General features: G+C 41.2%; 1 long non-coding RNA gene across 2 annotated transcripts; it reads right to left on the bottom strand.

The window, feature by feature from the left end:
- Positions 1 to 288: 288 nt before the first annotated feature.
- On the bottom strand, positions 289 to 17,426 carry LOC134415576 (uncharacterized). Of its 2 annotated transcripts, none has more exons than XR_010027087.1 (3): positions 17,374 to 17,426; positions 9,109 to 9,437; positions 289 to 2,415 (listed from the first exon to the last, which is right to left on the bottom strand). It is a non-coding gene; the product is annotated as an uncharacterized LOC134415576 (long non-coding RNA). The 2 variants fall into 2 exon arrangements; XR_010027088.1 differs by lacking the exon at positions 289 to 2,415 and adding an exon at positions 5,566 to 7,394.
- Positions 17,427 to 18,537: the final 1,111 nt, after the last annotated feature.

Raw genomic sequence — 18,537 nt, 5'->3', positions numbered from 1 at the left:
AATAAATAATGCATTTGGTCTGCCACATGATTCTGTGCTTGTCTCTTTGCCCAGTGCTCCTCCAGTTCACAAAATGGGTTTTGTATCGTAGTGCATGTAAGTTTAAATTCTTTGCTGTACCTTTCTTTAAACTCATGCCTGCTCTGAAATAGATGCTTCTGCTAGGAGTTTATACAGAGCAATATCATACAGAGCAAAAAAAATCTTCATTTATTTTACAAAGTCTCTCTGAAGTTTTAGTTAGGTGATATGGTTGTTTTTTGGGTTTTTTTTCTTTTCTCATGAGATAATGAAGTTTGGAGCTGGTAAACCCCCTGACTCTGTCACATACAGATTGTGTTTTGAAAGAACTTGTGAAGGTGCTAGAGGAGCTCAGAGTTTAGCTGTTCTGTGTCTGTTGTGTGCCTCATCTATATGAAATACATCCATATCACCTGTGCTGCAAAGGGTCTAGAAAGCAGTTTGAAAGAAATGTTTGTTTGCTGTTTGAACTGTCCAGGTGCTTGCAAGGGTAACTGCAGCCAAAACCGAAACACAGTACATGAATGATTGTTTCTCTTCAAAAGCTTCTACTGCCTCATCTGCCTGTGCATTATTATGCTCAAACTAAATAGAAAATTGACCTAAAAAATCCATCTGATATTGACAGTATCATGAGTGATTCTTCCCTAAGACTCTCTCAACTCTTGTTTATGTCATTGATAAGGGTTCCAGCTGATCCCAAGGCAACACAAGCAGTGAGGGGAAATCGAGGCATTGGCAGAACATGCCAGAGATACCTATGACAAAACTGGACTGTGAGAAGATGGTGAGCCACAAGCTTTCGGCACAAGGCCAGAACGAAATGCAGAGGAATATCTAGAGGTCCTTAAAAAGTTCTGTCTTGAATATGCCATGAAAGAGATTAGGGCACCCATGATAGTAGAGGGTGTGCACACTATGAGTGGGAAAACCCCCCAAACTTTGCAGAAAATGCAAGCAAACAGATAAAGTGGAAATAAACTTATTTTTGAGGAACTTTGAAATTGCAGAATTGTCTTCAGATTTTTCAAGGTGAGAGAGGTACTCAAAGCAGTAGGGACTAATAAGGAAGCACCACAAGGCTTTGAACACCAGAACACCAATGCTGAAAATCTGGTGAGCTCAGGAAATGACACTCTAAGACAAGATAATATTCAAAATATAGAAGTCTGCAAGCAGAATGATGATGATGAGGAGGATTGCATTGTAGGAGAGAAAGTTGAGTGCCATCCAGAAATCAGTGAAAACAAAAGTTCCAAAGAGTGGATGGCTCTGAACAGAATGATCCAGGGGAAGAGGAGCTGGTCTGTTCAGGGAGGTACATGGGCTATGTAATAGGAAAAGAGGGAAATAGAGAGACAGAGAGAGAGAAAGAGACAGAGAGAGAGAGAGAGAGAGAGAGAGAGAGAGAGAGAAGAAAGAGAAGAAAGAGAAGAAAGAGAAGAAAGAGAAGAAAGAGAAGAAAGAGAAGAAAGAGAAGAAAGAGAAGAAAGAGAAGAAAGAGAAGAAAGAGAAGAAAGAAAAGAAAGAAAAGTCAATTCTGTTGTTAGTGCCTAAGAAAAGTGAACTGCTAAGCTGCACAAGTCACCAGAGATGGCTGATCAGGGAAATTAGGTCCTTTTCAAACAGCTGTGAGCTGTTAGGTCTGCCTTGGTAAAGCACTTTGTGTTTCACAAAGCACTGCTGGAATCAGTGGAGGCAGGTAAGCTTGGCTCCCAAAAACTTCTCAGGTGTGGTAAGATCAGTAACAAACAACACAGGCCAAGCAATTGGTTCAAGGTGATAACTAGCAGTAGATAGGATGTCTGTTATCTCTCAGGAACTCATTAATGCAGTTAAAATGGCAGAAAGGGTCACAATAGGAAGATCTGTTTGGTGAACACAGAGAATGGAAATTTGAAGAGTAAAGGCAACAGCTTCTGCAGTCTGGTAAGTTGAAGTACTTAATTTTGTAGAAACCTGGCAAAAGCTGTGGCAATGGAGAAATGAGAATTACATGGATAGTAACAGGCAGTGCTGTGGCTGAGGTGGATCACCTTTTGTGCAAAGGCAGCTTGATCACAGAGGATAGAAATTGTTTAAGGAAACCATGAGGGATTGTGCAGGGGAGGTGTTCTTGGCTTATGCAAGGTTTCCACAGAGGGAGAGATAATCAACTTTCAGCCTGTGATTTACAATTCCTTGGGAATGCATGGATTAATGGGCACTGGAGCAGGGAAGTGGTCACAGCACCAGCCTGACAGAATTAAAGAAACATTTGGACAACACTCTCAGGGACATGGTGTGACTCTTGGGGTGTCTTGTGCAGGGCCAGGAGTTGGATTTGATGATCCTGATGGGCCATTTCCAGCTCAGCTTATTCTATGGTTCTGTGATTCTAAGTCCATGCAGCACCTGTAAAAAAGCAAGTTTTACTGTCAGTGAATTTAGCATTTGTGAATGGTCTTGAGAAAGCAGAGAAGGGGATCAACAAAAGGTTAGAGAGAGTGGCAGGTGTTGCAATTTAGTTCCACCTATAAATGACTGGAGCAGATCTTGTTAGATCTTGCAACTCTTCCTGGACCCTGTAACAAAAGTTGCTCTAATCATACACACCTAGTGTTTGCCTTCAATCAAAAATTTTGCTACCAAAGCTTTTAAAGAGCTTTTTAAATTTTCCAATGTGTATCATCAGTACCTAAATTGAGGCTGGACTAAACAATGCTTTCATCATCCTCCAAATAATTTCAGGCGCTGGTCTTGTCTCCATCTCCTTTTGAATAGCCTGCTGGGAGGCAGAGGATCTTGTCCAAAGACTGTTGTATCTACTGCTGACTCTGATGGAAATACAATAGCAATATCTTTAAAATACTGCTGACTTGTATGGCAGGATAGCATTTGTTAAAATACTCCTCTGCCTTGTTTAATTAACTTGTATCACTTAGTGTCATCATAGTTTTAATTTTGCCATCTGCTGCCCTTAGATTTATGGGCAACAGTGTGGTGTCCCCTCTGAAAGGATTCCTTGGAATAGTTTGTGCAGTGATGTCTTGTGAGGAACAAGGACACAGGGCACTGAAATCTTGTTAGTCCTCACATAAGCTGAAGTGTCTTCTGAGAGCTTCTTAAAAGCAATAAAATGTCCATAAAGCAGATTGGTAGGAGGAGCACACACTGGATGAAATGCACAGGGGAGAAGAGATTGCACAACAAAAACCTCAGTGAAGTGCTGAGAATTAAGTGGAAGCAGCTACCTTCCTTTGAAGCTTCTCACTTTTACAACTCCCCCTTCAAGCAGAGGTGCAGTTTTGCCCACTTTGTCCATCACCATCTACATCCAGAGCTGCTTGCTGGTGGTCTGTGCCATAGCATCCCTTTCAAATGCTGATGATGCATTTCTGCTCTCATTTCCTCCTCTGAATACCCGTATCTGTCACACACAGCCACCCTACAGCTGTATTCTGGTGAATCCTCCAAGATAAAAATAACAGGAGCTACCCTGGGGAAGGAATGAAGTAAAAAGGCTCCAAGTATTACAGCCTGAAGTTCCAAACAACAATAAGAATTTAAAAAGTGATGCTAAGGGAAGTAAGGACACTTTAGAAAATGAGAAACTGAGCCTTCATTTCTGACTGTGGTTTTCAAAGCAATAATGGTTTCCTTCCCTCACTCTGCCCAGCACATTAGCACGTATTTTCCCCAAAATAGCAAATTATGATGATTAGAGTACAGAGAGAGAGCCAAAGGATTTACTAACATATATTCTATGCATACCAGTGGTGGTTATGTCATAGAGAAAAAATGCCTGGGATTTTTTTTCCAGTTTTTATAGCAATAACCAACAGAGGTCAGGGCATTTCTTAAAGATTTAGTGACTGTTTGGAGTTAATATCTTTCACCTCACTTATGGACAACCATTTGCTCCCATCCAGCCATTTACCTGCTGGAAACACTCTGCACAGCAGTCACCATTTCCTATGGAATAGGAGCACAAATCAGTAAAAATGGTGTTTGGGCAGCTACCTTGCACGTCAAATGCACGTCATGGGCAAGAATAAAGGCAGGAAACAAAAGCCTCCTGGACACAGGACTGGCCTGATTTTTGTGGGACACAACCCCGTCCTTCTGCTGGACATTCAGGAAAACAGGTTGACCTTTTCTGACCCCCTTTTACATAGCAGCCTCCTCACTCAGTGTTTCAAATAACAGAATTCATTTTTTTTTTTGTAATTTAAATAACAGAGCGGTTTTAAAGGTTAAGCACAAAAACTCTCATAAAAAGCTCTGTTTTCAGGCCAAGATGTATCTTTACTCCTGCAGAGGCTTTGATGCTGTAAAAGTGTCTTTCCATCTTATGTAAACTGCCTGGCACCTTGCAAAATGATGCTGTCCACACTCATTAATTCAGTTTTGCAAAGCTCCTGGGGCAGAGCTGGAGGGGAGCAGAGAGGGCATCAGTTCAGAGGTCCCACAACAAGAAAAGCTTGTCTGAGCAAACACCCAAGCAAGGCAGATGGCGAGAAGGTGAAGGCATGGCCCTGGAGGAGAACATCCAAGCAGAGTGAGGAGGAAGCTGCATAGAGAATGTGATTACACACAGAGGAGCAAGGAATGGGGAAAAACCAGCCAGGTTTATGAGAAATGAAGCAGAAAAAAATATAATGAAAGGGTTAGTCTCAAAAAGCCCCCATAAAATATGAGCCCAAATGATAGAATTTCTTGTATGTGCCTGAATATTTTGAGCAGTTATTTCTTACAGTTTTGAATAAATATTTCTAAAATACAATAGTATGGTTTTGCTATTATTATCTTGTTATTTAAAAGGCTTTTGTTTAGTTCTTCTGGACAAAATCCAAATAAGATTAGTCATGTGTATTTAAATCCTTTGTTTTGGAAATTATCTTACACATGTGAGAGAAACACATCTCTGGTGAGCAGTATTGCTGGAGATGGTGAGGAGGAGAATCCCTGTGCTGGTATTCCTGCTGGCACTACTCCACAGGCCCCAGCCAAGAGACTGAGATTATACAGACACGGGGTGTCAGAAAGTGTCTGCTTTGGAGAGGGGCTTTTATTCTCCTTTCATTCCCAGCTTTTAAGCCTGGGAAGCAGAGCAGATGCCACAAGCCACACTTCCTGCATCAGGACTCATGGCCTGGCCCTGGCAGCTGGAGAGGCACACATCCCAGGCAGGAGGCCAGGGGATCTGTAACACCTCTGTGGGGTTCTGTGATTCAGTGTGGGGCACCCACCCCACCCTTCTGCCACAGGGCCAGGAACCAGTGAGATCCCATTGCTGCAGCTTGGGAAGACAGGGAAAAAATGCATGTTGTGAGTTAGAATATGGCAGAAAATAGAATTCTGAAAACTTCAAGCAGCATATTTTAGCATAGCAGTGTATTCTGGGACTGTCCTGGCTGGACGCTCTATCTGTGTGTCCAGCCAGCACAAGCGTCCACTCAAACTCTCCTTGGGTTTAACTGACCATTTCCTGGAATTTTACATCGGTTATATCAGGAGGAAAAAACTTTTGACAAGCATTAAATCAAAGATAATGGAACCCTCTTAACTGGAAATTCTTTTATTTGTTTAGCTGTGATGATGATAGGGCAGTTCAGTGGAAAGTCAGGAGGCATGCAGGAAACAGGCTGGGCCATCACTGGGCTGCAGCAGGCCCTGAGGAAGCAGGGGAGTGAGTGGCCACACCAGGGAATGGGGACAAGCTGAGCCACAGGGCAGGACACTGAGCTTTGGTGCAGGGGAGAGCAGAGGGAGAAGCTGGCTGGGACGAGAACTGAGTGCTGGTGCTTGTGTGGATTACTGGGGTACAAGTCCCTCCTCTCCTGTTCCCGCCCTACTCTGTTAGTGCTTCTGGTTTTATTTTTGCTGTGGCACAAAAGGGAACATGGGGTTCACCAACTCATATGATTTCTCTTTTAGGTTGTACATTAATACATGGAACAAATAAGTGGATGCTTAGCCAGGAGGTGAATGTATTGTTCATTAGCTACTTTGAACTATATTTTTTTTATGGGTGTTCTCAGTATACAATATATATTACAGTAAAGTTACTGTTTACTCTGTTTTACTCTGCTTTCCCAATGACTTTGCAAAAGCCTTGTGCAGATGAGTTTGTGGGGTGCAAATTCACACTCTGGCTACTGCACACTAAGTTACTCACTGCAGACAGACCCCAGCTTAAAGCAGCAACACTCCTTTGCATAGATTAAGTTAATTTGCTTGAGCTTGTAGTTCTGCTATGATCAGGCATCAGGTGGGGTGGGTAGCCCTAAGTGGTTTCAAAACAGAAACAGAAAAGTAACAATAACTAGTTGAAACTGAATCCATTTGCATTGATGGTCTTGGCAATGTAAGGTTTATGGTTCTAGCTGATGATCTTAAAAGTCTTTTGTGACCTAAATGATTCTGTGCTTTTGAATTGGTTTTGCCTCTGTAGGTGTCCTGTCAGATGAGCTTTGGAGCTCATAAGTGGAGACACACAGAGGCCAAGTTCCAAGTCTTTCTTAACTCACATTCAGGACACCTGTCACACCTGAGATACAATTCTTCCACCAATGTTCAAGCAGTATTTTGTGTTTTGGCTGGAGCAATCTGCCATTTATATTTCCTAAGCCCTTCTTGCTTCTTGTGTGTCAGGGAACTTTTGGCTCACACTGACTTGAAGAAGTAAATGTGAGGCTGAGATGGGAGGCATCTTTCTTCAGCCTGTTCTCTGTTTGGCCCAAGCTCCTGGATTTGCCAGACTTGCAGAGCTAGAGAGCAAGAAAGCTTCTGTGGACACCACCAGTCCCCCTTTCCTCAAACTTTTGTAGAGCCATTGCTTGGAGGCAGTGTTCAGGGGGAGGGGGTTTTAGTGGGATAAGTAAGCACCCAAAGCAGTTCCCTGTATTGAAAATAGCATGAAAAGAAAGGTTTACTTGTTGGAATTAATCACAGTTATAAAGGCTGAGATAATTAACTCTGTGTTTAATTAGGAGATCATATCTGTGAAAAGGGAGGTTGCACGTGTTAATAGTTTCCTGCAGTGCATAAATGCTGAGAGCAAATTAAATAGCATGGTGAAAGTAAAAGCTGAGGTGAAGGGGTAAAAACACACATTATGTAAGGCACATGGGCTCGTGCTAGCAGGAATTTATTTTGCCATGGAAGATGACTGAGAAGTCTTGGGATGATGCTGTGCAGGCCTGAAGTAGAACTCAATGATCTTTGAGGATCCCTTCCAGCACAGCTTGTTCTGTGATTTTGATGACTCCGACTTGATCAGTAGAATGAATGGAAGTGTAACACAGGGAGTAATTCCTTTTCCATGAAGCCAAAAGGACTTCCCAAGTTCAAAATATGTTCCATGAAGATTGAAAAATTGCTACCAATAACTGGCCAGAAGAAAAAGAAGAGAGTCAGAGAATGCAGTATATATTTACCTGTATGAATTAATGATCTTTCTGGTGTTCAGTCCCTATATTTGTGTTGCAAACCTTGAGCTGGGCAACCTCTGCTTGAATGCACCACCCTAGCACAATTACACTGATACTGCAAAACTCCATATCAGAACTGCTCCAGCAGTGAATGATGTGTGCAGGTGTGGGGTCAAGAACAAGCCAGGTTTCAGGGCCTGTCTGTGCTATTAGGAACGTTTGATGGGTCTAACATCACCAAGTGAAGCTATGAGATGGGTCCATGCTCCATGACAGAGGCAATGGAGAGTGCTTTCCAGAGGGAAAACATTTGGGGTAGTGCAAAGCAATAAAATTCCAGAGATAGTATTGATAGTATTGTCTCAGGTAGGTCTCGGGGGCTTGATCTTGTTTTAGGGTTTGGGGTTTGTCTTACTTCATTCCTACATTTTTTACTACCAGGAAAAAGATACTGCCCTGGACTGGACTGTTATTTCACAGTCTCCAGGTCAGCATATTGAGATTCTGGAGTTCCTTGAAAAGTGCTAGAAGCTGTATTCTTCAGGACATTTGAGAGGATACTGAAATAAAATAATGTTAAACTTTAAAAAATTATTATATTTTGCAGGGGATTAAGTATGGCACCAAGTAAGTTGCTTCTAAATGTACTTTTTCTGTTTCTTTAAGCCAGAGAACAGGATCATAAGGATGATGAAAATAATGTTGAACAACTTTCAAAACAGGTAGTATTTTTTTTCTAGTTCCTGCAGTACCAAGGAAGATTGAAGGAGAAACTGTAATTGTTGCCATCATTGTTTTTTAACTGAAGTTGCAAGACACTTATGTAACACTGTCTAAAATGTCTTTGTACTCAGAAAAGGTCATAAGTAAATGTCTTTGAAGCGTAATCAGTGGAAGTACAGGAAAATTTCAGAATTTCATTATAAATCTAGTTTAAATGCATTGAAGTCAGCAGAGTTACTTGGGATTTACAGTAGAGTAAGTGTGTGCAGAGTATGGCTCCATGATTTTAAATGCTTTATTCCCACTGTGCAGATATTATACACTTGTCAGCAACTTGCACAGAATAATTTTAAAGAAGAGACTCAGCTTGCAAACCCATAAAATACTAGCTATAGGACAAACAAGTGAAAACTTTAACATTGTTTGATATACAAAAATGTTTTCTGTGACAGTGATCACAGGGGTTCTTGGATGAGGCAAGAGACGAGAATGTTGACTCTATGAGCAGAAGGCTTGATTTATTATTTTATGATATATATATATTACATTATATCTATACTACAAAGAAAAGGAAGGAAAAGGTTTCCTCAGAAGGCTAAGCTAAGAATAGAAAAGGAAAGAATGATAACAAAAGTTAGCTCTCTCGGACTCTGTCCGAGATAGCTCCGTCTTGATTGGGCATTAATTATAAATATTCAAGAAGGCCCAATCAAAAATCTACCTGTTGCATTCTACAGCAGCAGACAATCATTGTTTACATTTTTTTTTCTGGGGCTTCAGCTTCCCAGAAGGGAAAGTCTTAAAGGAAAGATTATTAGTGAAAAAGATATTTGCAACAGTTTTCTAGTGTTCCTACAGCAGGTATAAAACCAGTGAATGTTCCATGTAGGGATTACAGTAAATAGTTTTGTATGTAGGACACTTTAGAATAGAATATAAGAGTAGATACCTGTTTCCTTTATAGTTGTGGTGATCTGCTTGATCCATTATATATTTTTGTGATCTATAGAGAAAGACGCAAATCCTTTGGAGGAGGAGCAGCTCTCCTCAGCAGCCTGGTTTAACTTCTTCTTGAGCTAGTTTAGACCCCTTGGTTGGCTGGCTTGGGGCTTTTTGGTAGTCAGATAACAAAGCACTTTCACCACCTCAGATCCCACAGAAGAAGTGGCAGGGCCCTTGGCTTCAGGAGATAAATGTGCCATCAATCATGCTGGGCAAGCACAGGCAGCAGGAGGAGACAACTTTCAGCACAAGTGGTCTGTTCCTTTTCTGGAGCAGCTGAAAATGAAATTTCATTTGAGGTCTAAAACAAATCCTGCACTTCTGTATAACTGCTTTTGAAGAACACAGTAAAAGGTGAGAACTGAACAAAGAATAAAAACCATAGAATCATAGAAATCACATTTGGATTCACAAGATTTATATGCAGGTTTTTGTCAAAACTTTCACAGGAGTCTTGGAATTTAGATCCTAAGCCTGGGTTTTTTCAGTACTAAGAGGAATGATGTAAAATATAGAAGAGGGGAAAGCAGCCAGAAAGCTACTGGTGCAATAGACATTTAGTCCATGTAAAACAACATTTCTTCCTTGGAATTCCTGCATGCTTTTCTCTAGATTTGACCTATAGAGTCTTACCACTGCTGAGCAAACTACAGCTCCTGCCTGTCTGCACTTCCTTTACTGTACACTGATTTATGTACAAAAAATGCTCCAAACCTGGCCCTGGAAATAAAAAATAAAATTACAGGAAGGTTTTGTCCAGTGCTCTTGTTATGAGAGATGCTTTAGGCTGTGCAAATTTCAAAGGGGTGGTTTTTCCTGTTTATTTTCTAATTATGAACTTTACAGTGTGCAAATATGGGAGGTCCAAATATATGAGGTAATTTTTCCTGCAGAAACATCATGGAACAGGCAGATAAAACAGCACAGGAGTATTTAGGAGTGTTATTTAAAGGTAAAGAGTTGAACAACACAAGGGACTGTTAAATTCATTGCCAAACACAGCAGCTTTTGTGAGTGCTCCAGGAAAATAATCATAGAAGTATTTTTGTGAAATCTCTTTTGTTTGTGTGTTTGGCACACAACAAAAATTTTATTTGTATCTCATTACAAATAAAAAAAAAAATTCTCTTCCTCCTGGGAGAATTTACTGTGACAATGACTTTTTGAGACAGACCCGTTTGGAAGACAAGGTGCAGCTGTGCACTCCAAGGAGGAGAGAACGCTGTTCCCAGGCATTTCCTGGCCCAGGAGCAGCATGACTCCCATCAAATAGCACGCTGCTCCAAGGGCAAAGCTTGTCCCTCTTTTGGCTGGACACCTTTCTGTGCCACAGTGGCTCTGCCAGGCAGCAGGAGCAGTGCTGGGGTGCTTCCTGGCAGGCCTCTCCAGCAGGAGAACGCTTGCTGCGCTGGCACTGAGGTTTTCCACAGCAAGATGTCCATTTTGCTTTCAAGTTCAGCAAAGAAGCAGGTGAGGAGGCAGCCTGGCTCCGAAGTGACTTTGCTTGTGCTGTGGCTCTCTGCCTGCTGGCTCAGCCCGCTGCCAGCCCGCCTGTGCTCCAGCGGGCACCCAGGCAGCACAGAGGGCAACTCTTCCCCTGGGACATGAGCCCGGGAGGCGGCCGTGGGGAAGCTTTGGGGCCAGGGGCTTTGCCAGGAGCCAGACTCCCCAGGACCCTGTGCACCCCAGGGAACAGGTTATCTGTTAGGACACCCAGGGGTCCACCTATCTCAGCTGAGAACACGGCCACATCCCAACCGATCCTGATTTCTTGTCTTCGGCAAAGGAAAAAGCAACATAAAAAAGTGTTATCCCACTGATGCTAGGCATCAATAAGGGCACTAATAATGCAAATCTAGGAATGGGGGGTTGAACATTTATCCCTCTCTTTTCTAAGATTAGTCTAGTCCTCCTACGCATGCAACACTTTCTATCAGTTACTTGATAAGCCATCATTATGAATTACCCAGTGATTTGTTGATTTGGCATGTTTGCAGCGATTCCTCTGGTAAAGCAAGCCAAAAGAATTCATTTCTGACAGGAAGTTTCTGAATAGCTAGAGATGGAGTGCCACTAGACATGTATTCAGATTATTTCCTTGTGAAATGGGCAGAAATATTTTTAAAAGTCTTTTTTTACTAGGCTTAATACTGTATTTTCAATGCTGACATGGAAATCAGTTCTTTAAAGATCGGAGAGATTTGTTGATGGTGATTCTTTGTTTTAATTACAACATCAATCTACGTAAGTGTATGAAATTACTGAAAACAAAACAAAGCATAAGAGCATCAGACACTTGGGTCTGGTCTGCATGTTCTGGTGGCAGGGCTGGGTATAGTGTGAAGAACATGACCAGAGCAGCTGGTTTCTGTCAAATGGCATCATGATGGCATAAAGGAAGGTGCACTGGGCCCTGCTGGCTCTATCATTCATGCTCTGCAGCTCAGCTGATGTAATTTTCTCTGATGGTTCTCTCCCCTCTCTGCAGTGTCCTGGGGAGCTGCACAGCATTGCCCATTCATGCTGCACTTGATGGATAGCAAAGAGAACAGGAGTGCACCATCCAAAAGGGCAGCAGGGCTGCCTTCCCATTAATATTCCCATGGATCCTTTTGGGGAGCTCTAGGGGTAAAAATCACCAAGTCTGGAACTTTTTACCTACCGAGCCTGGAAATTGCTACTTTACAGATGTGGCAATGTTGATGTAAGGCCTTGTGATACTACAGGCTTTGCAAAATAATCTGTCCCCTGGAAATGAGGCTAAGATTAAACACACATCTCTCTTTATAGACCAGTGACTACGTGTCAAGGGCAGCATCTTTTGTTCACTGACCTGTAACATGATTTGTAAATGCATTTGTCTCATTTTATGTTCCTGTGCGTCCTTTGGGGGCTTTTCTAGTATACTAGCACCCATGTAAACACACTTAGCGGAGTAAGCACCTTGATTAGATTTTGGCTTGTGCATGTATTTTGTCCTAAATTACTTCTTCCAAACAACCACATTTTCTTGCCTGTCCAATATAAAAACTTGCCTCATACGCTGTTGCTCTGGTGCCAAATTACTTCAGCTTTAACTCCCCCACAGAAACATTTGTGTGCAGAATTGGTTTTGTGCATGCTTTAAAACTGCATCGTGCAGTAAACTCACTGTTCAGTGAGTTCTAGAATTTATTTAGCAAAAAAAAATGTGAAAAAATGTAAATATGAAACAATTATATGTCATTTAAGAGCTAAAGCTAAACCTCATCCTGATTCACGAGAAAAATTTTGTCTAACAAAAAGCCCATATGTAATGGTGTACTGTAATAATGACATAAAGGAAAGACAGAAACTTTTATTCTTTCTTAACATAAATTAAAATAACAATTTCTGAAAGTCAAGTCCATGATTGCTTCTGCTTAAGTTTAGTCTTCTTTAAGAACAGCAAAAAATTTTCACTAAATTCCTCCCTCTCCTTCCATGGCTTCTTGAAACTCTGAAGGAAGAAGGTTTTAGATAAGCTGTTAGATAATTTTTCCATAGCCAAATAATTATCTTTTGTTTAGAATCTGTAAACAAATGAAATTGGGTTCTTTTTAAATCTATGTTGCCAGCATGAAATTGAATACAGCTGTAAGGAACATTTATAATGGATGGTACTGCAAAAAAAAGCAACTTTGAGTGTCACCTTGACTGACTGGATATATTCCCTCTTTTTCAGAATGAATCAAATGAGAAAATGCAGGGCATAAATGCTCAACAGAACTTTTAGACAGCAACTTTCAGTCTAATTGCATGACTAATTATATGCAAAAGATCATTACACAACACATCAGTCAGAAGAGCGTCACCCTCCTGGCATTGCTAAGGGCAGGGAGATTACAACAACCATCTTGTGCCTCTTCTAAGCTCTTTATTTTTATTTGGCTCTGGCTTGAAAGACACAAATTCTAGATTAGAAATCCAGTGTATTACATGCTTTCGTGAGTAACCCAGGTTAGTTTTAAATTGCAGAGGTTCTGTGGCCTGTTCTGTGCATCCTCAGATGGTCACCTACAAAGCCACTACAAGGAATAAAGCTGTGGACTGACCCCTGCACACCCATCAGATCCAGAGTGAGTGTGTGGCAGGCAGAGCCTGGAGCTGGCTCCAGTCCCCTCGTGGTGCCAGTCTGTGCACACAGCGACCAGGCACTCACACAGCATTCGGGGTGTCACCCAGGCTGTGAATTCCTTTTTAAAAGGTTGCACGGTGGCAATTGTCTTCAGCTGGGAAAGGGTTTGCTGTCTCAGCAGAGAACACTGATCCAGATAGAGAGAAAAGCATACTCAGGTGAAGTTGCTAAGGGATATAAACCTGGTGAAAGGGTAAGTGAATGCAAAGCCTTAGAGTCATAGCCGTACAAAAAGCTTGTGTTGTCTCCTGGGAATCCAGTCAGACACAGACCATGGACACCATTCTCAAGGGAGGTTAAAAAAAAATGGGGAATTTCTGGTTCAGATGACACTATACTTTCCAGCCTGTTGACTATGTCTTCTTGCTGCAGGCTATAAAGCTGTATCTAAATACAAATTAGTCAGAACAATTAGATTTTTCCATACAATCTGAAAACAAGCATCCCAGTTTACTTTCTTATGTGGAAAACTGCACATTTCCCAAATAAACCCCAGCTGGGTTGCTGGAACTCTGCTGTCAGGAAGGTTTTCATTGGTGTGCACTGAAAATCTGGATGCTGTCATGCTCAGTGCCCATACTCTGTTTTATAGCAGGATTTTTCTTTCTTCAGGCAGAGCTGGGAACACTGACATTCACCCAGCGTGTTTCCTCTGTGCTGAATTCCTCTACGTTGAATGACTAACAAGAGACCAAGGAACACTCTGAAGATATCTTTTCATTGCTAATGCTCAGATTTTCCATTCATTGCCAAGACACAGCATCCATTTCCAGCAGTAAATGTCATGCACACAATGGCTCTGCTGTCGGTGTGAAAACCTAGCTTAACTAAAGGAGGAGGCATAAAAGATCAGAGCTTATCTTCTGTGTGCAAAACTGTACTGTCCAAAGAAGGTTTCAAACTCCCAATTTGAGATAGATGGATTAAAAAGGGTTGTGTCCTAAGGCTTCATTATCTGCCTGCATCAAATGTAACCTTTTTATTTTTTTTTTAATTTGGATCATCTTTACATGTTGAGGCACTAAAATGGATTATGGTCCTTACTTGGCCAAAATAAGGGAGTATTTGTAGGAAGGTTTGCAGACTGCTGACCTAACTGCATGGTCTTCACCTGGATCAGTGGGAGTGTTAAGGTGCTTGTTCTTAGCTTGGAGAAAACAGCATCCCAGAAGCTGTGTTTAAGCAAGCAGGAGATACCAGGGATGGCAACAGAAGATGATATAGGACAAAGGAAAGCAGAGCCAACAAAGTCTCTGTGAAAAACAAATGCCAGGGAACACATCTGAGGTCAGTCACTGAACCAGAAGCAAGACCCAAATCAAAATCTGAATCTGCCTTGTAGATTGATCTTCAATGCACAGCCTGTAAATTGATTCCAAAGTGCCATAATTCCTTAGTGCAGAAGTGTTCCTGTGTATGAGACTATTTCCCCAGCTTTATATAGTCAGAGACAGATAAAATCTGATTTGAAAATAATATAGCGTGCAGTGAATAAATTATATGCTCTGGCATTTGGTGGTGTTTGTGAGATATAATTCTATTTCTAGAGCAGTGTAGGCTTAAATAGCCAAATGGTGTTTATAGGAGATGGGCTGCTGCATTCCTTTTCAGTTTGCTAATATGTACTCGTCTGCTGAAGCAAACCAGCCCTGCACCGAATAAACACATGGGACTCTCTTCATCTGTGGGATGATGTGAATAAACCATCATGTCTTCACTGGAGATCTATGCAGCATATCTTAAATTGTGAAAAAATCAAACAATATAAACTGACTATGCTAACTGGATACACTTTCAGTCTGTATGCCTTAACTTACCGAGTTAAAACTTGAACTAAAAATAATCTGTAGCTGGAAAATCTTTGTGATGGACACTGAGAAGTGTGATGGCTGAGAAGTGCAGTTTGTTTTTGTAAAGGCTTTAGGATCTTTGTTTTAAGTATGTTTAAACCATAAATGCTATTAAGTGTTTGTTTTACTACTGTTCAGCACTTTCAGGGTTGCATTAGGAAATGGAGACATGTCATTTTGAGTTGATTACCATGGAAAACTTTATTTGCAGTCCTCCAGGCAAAGCACTGAAACATGAGTTCTGTGCTGGTGAATATACTACAGATGTGGGGCTACCATGCTGTGCAGTGCCACCACCAAGCAGTAAAGAGGTAGGGAAATATATGACTGAGAAAATTTAGGAAATTTTATGACTGAGCTGATGACACTCAGTCACTGGAAAAAAAAATAAGCTAAGACAATGGAGCAAATGTTCATGATTCTTCTCTTCAACGTAATTTTCACTGCTGCAAAGTGATTCTAAACACAAAGCACTTTGGGAGATTGTGATAAAGATTTCTTAGAGTGGTTCTCTTTCTCTACAGTGATCCGAACAATTCCCCAAGACCAATGTCTGAGCTTGTGTAACTGCAGTTAGTGCAGTTTTAGAAGGCATCAGGCTTTATTCAGGATTCTGCTTTCAGTCTCCAAAAATTCAAATTCTGTCTGGAAAGGAAGGTGCTGAGACAAAGCCCTTGACCCTTTCTTCTCAGATCTTGCTAGGGTAGTATCTCAGTGTAAAGCTTCACCCAGTTCTGCTCAAGCAGCTCCCCCCTACCCTTTTACTGAGAATCATTTTAGCTGAGATTGTTGGTGTGATCCGCTAATTAAGCCAGACAGAAGCAGGCAGAAAGCCAAGGCATGATTTTTCACTTGCAGCATCTAGGTCTTGAGAAGGAAATTGTTAACATGTGGTTGCTATCTTGCCACTTGGAAATGAATAGTTGTGCTTGAACACTGTTTCACTATGGAGGGGGAATCTGCAAATGGAATTGCAAACCTTCCTGACAGGAACAAGGACAGATCACAAACGAGGTAACCAAAGTAACTGCTTGATTGTTGATATTAATGCCCAGAAGGAAATATGTCTCTTAAGTTTTTTCCATGGCTTTCTATTTTATCTTTCTCTCATTTAACAATTACCCATATTCAAGTAAGAGTAAGGACAGTGCAAATTGAAGGAAGGAAATAACTGTCTTTAAGCAATGCGCTTTTGCTTTTGGACTATCTGGGGTTGTTCTTCATCTTTCTCAGAAATCCCTGTGTATAGGCAGTGAGCAGGGTTGGCAGCTTGCTTTGAATTTCTCTTTGTTTACGGTGACAAAGAGACCTCGGCTTGTAAGCAAAGCTCTGAGCAAGGATGTGTCCTGAAGGACAGGAACAGCTGGGCCTTCTGCAAGCTCTGCTGGGTTGTGTGGTCTCCAGGCCAATTTTGCTTACAGTATGTGAATTATCTGCATATCCAATTTTATAAATTATTCCAAAGAGGAATTAGTATAATGTTACTCTCCAAGCTTCCCTCTTACCCTCTCCAAGATGAAGCAAATCTGCAGGTTTTCAGAGCTTTCTTCTCACCCTTTTTCTATTTCTCCTTTTCTCCTTTCTTTCTTTCTACTGACTGCCCAGACTTCATGAAAGCAAGCAAGAAAAGACTTATCAAGCTACTTATTTTTCTGCCTAAAACTTTTACATCAAAGAAAGTTGGAGTAGTTTCTGAACTGAAGAGTTTTTGAAGAGAACATGAAAACTCCAAAACCTGATACTGTCACATTCCTACTACGTCATGGTACATACATATGATTCTGTGTAGCATCCAGAACATTACATTTGACTGTTGCTATTTAGTGAGAACTGACAGTGCACTTCATGCTGTTCAAGAGGCAAATGAAAATTCAGACCTCCTACCAGGAGCCTGTTCCTTATTTCTGAAAAACTAACTATGCCTTAATTTTAGTCTGGGAATTAATGTTATTTCAGAATTGTCTTCTTAATTTCCATCATTCCTCTTCTGCAGATGTGGAAAATCACTTTTTTTACTATATCTCCCACTACTCTCTTCATTACCATCTGTTACGAGCTTGCTGCTAATTTCAACCTCCTATTTTTTTCTTTTGGGAAGAAAAAACCAAAACCAAACAAAAAATCCCCCCCAAACACAAAGAAACAAGCCCCAAAAACAACCCAAACAAAAAAAACAGTCCATCTGTATAGCTGCTGAACAACTTACCAGCAGTAAGAAAGAACTCCTTTCAGGGACCCAAGCCAATACTTCTGCTTAGGTCAGCCAAGAGGAATTGTCTTTTCTTGGGTACATCCTATACCCGTCTCTTCTTTCCAAGGAAAAACAGTTTTCACTAGGCAAGGTGATACTCTGCCAGCCAGAAAAACCTGTGCTGTTTGAAAAACTAAAGCTGTCTTTAATAAAAATCTTCTGTCTAATATAACCATTCTTTCTCTATTAGCCATCTGGGTAGTATTAAAGGGTTCAGACAATAGTATTTAATGGTATTAAGAAAACAGTAATTTTCTAAACGTGCATAATTTTTTAATTTTATCTGTTCTTTGATACTTTTTCTAACAGCCTTGCACAGAACTGAGGTACTCAAACTGCTTGGATCCTCCCTGTTTATTTTTAAAGGAATTGAAACTGGTTAATAATAGTGACAGCACTGTTACAACAAAATCAATTTTAATCAAAACGTCAGTTCACTGAGCTATGAATAAACAGATCTATGGGTAGTAAGCACATTTAGCACAGTCTAACAGGAAAACATTAAAACTGGAGAGGACTGGACTCCCCCCCTAACGCCGTAGTGGGCTGCTGTGTGCTCAGTTTTCATCATCTTTGAAATGGCCACAGCAGGACTCACTTCCTCGAGTTTGGAAGTGATGTCTGAAACTGCCAGGCAGAATGAGAGTGAAAGATTTTGAGGAGAGGCTCTATACCATGAAGGCCTGAAGGAACAGATATTTTACACCCTCTCTTTGAAAGCCTCAACACACACCCACACACAGATTGTCATGAAGAACTCTGATGATGCACTTGCCAGCTACTCTGCAGATACGAGCAAGCCAGTAAATGAGTTGCCTACTCATTTGCAGTGGCTGGCAGTGCCTGCATCAAAGCTGAAATACGATGAAAGGATTTGTGTCATGTGTCCTGAACAGGGGCAGGCCTGCATCACGCTCATTTGCTGTCCAGCAAATGCTATTTCCTGACACTGTGACATGCTCACAGGGGCAGGTCTCCCTCTTTGCTGTGCCGAGCAGTAAGTCCAGCCAAGTCTGCCACTCTTCTGTTTAATCTGTAAGAATGTTGCCAACTGTCAAATCTCAGGAGATTCTATGGAGCTAGCATTGTATTTAAAAATAGAGCTGATAAGAGTGTGGG

The sequence above is a fragment of the Melospiza melodia genome, chromosome 3, assembly GCF_035770615.1.
Source record: "Melospiza melodia melodia isolate bMelMel2 chromosome 3, bMelMel2.pri, whole genome shotgun sequence".
NCBI lineage: Eukaryota > Metazoa > Chordata > Aves > Passeriformes > Passerellidae > Melospiza > Melospiza melodia.
The sequence above is the reverse complement of the archived record's forward strand: the minus strand, read 5'-3'. Positions and strand labels throughout refer to the sequence as shown.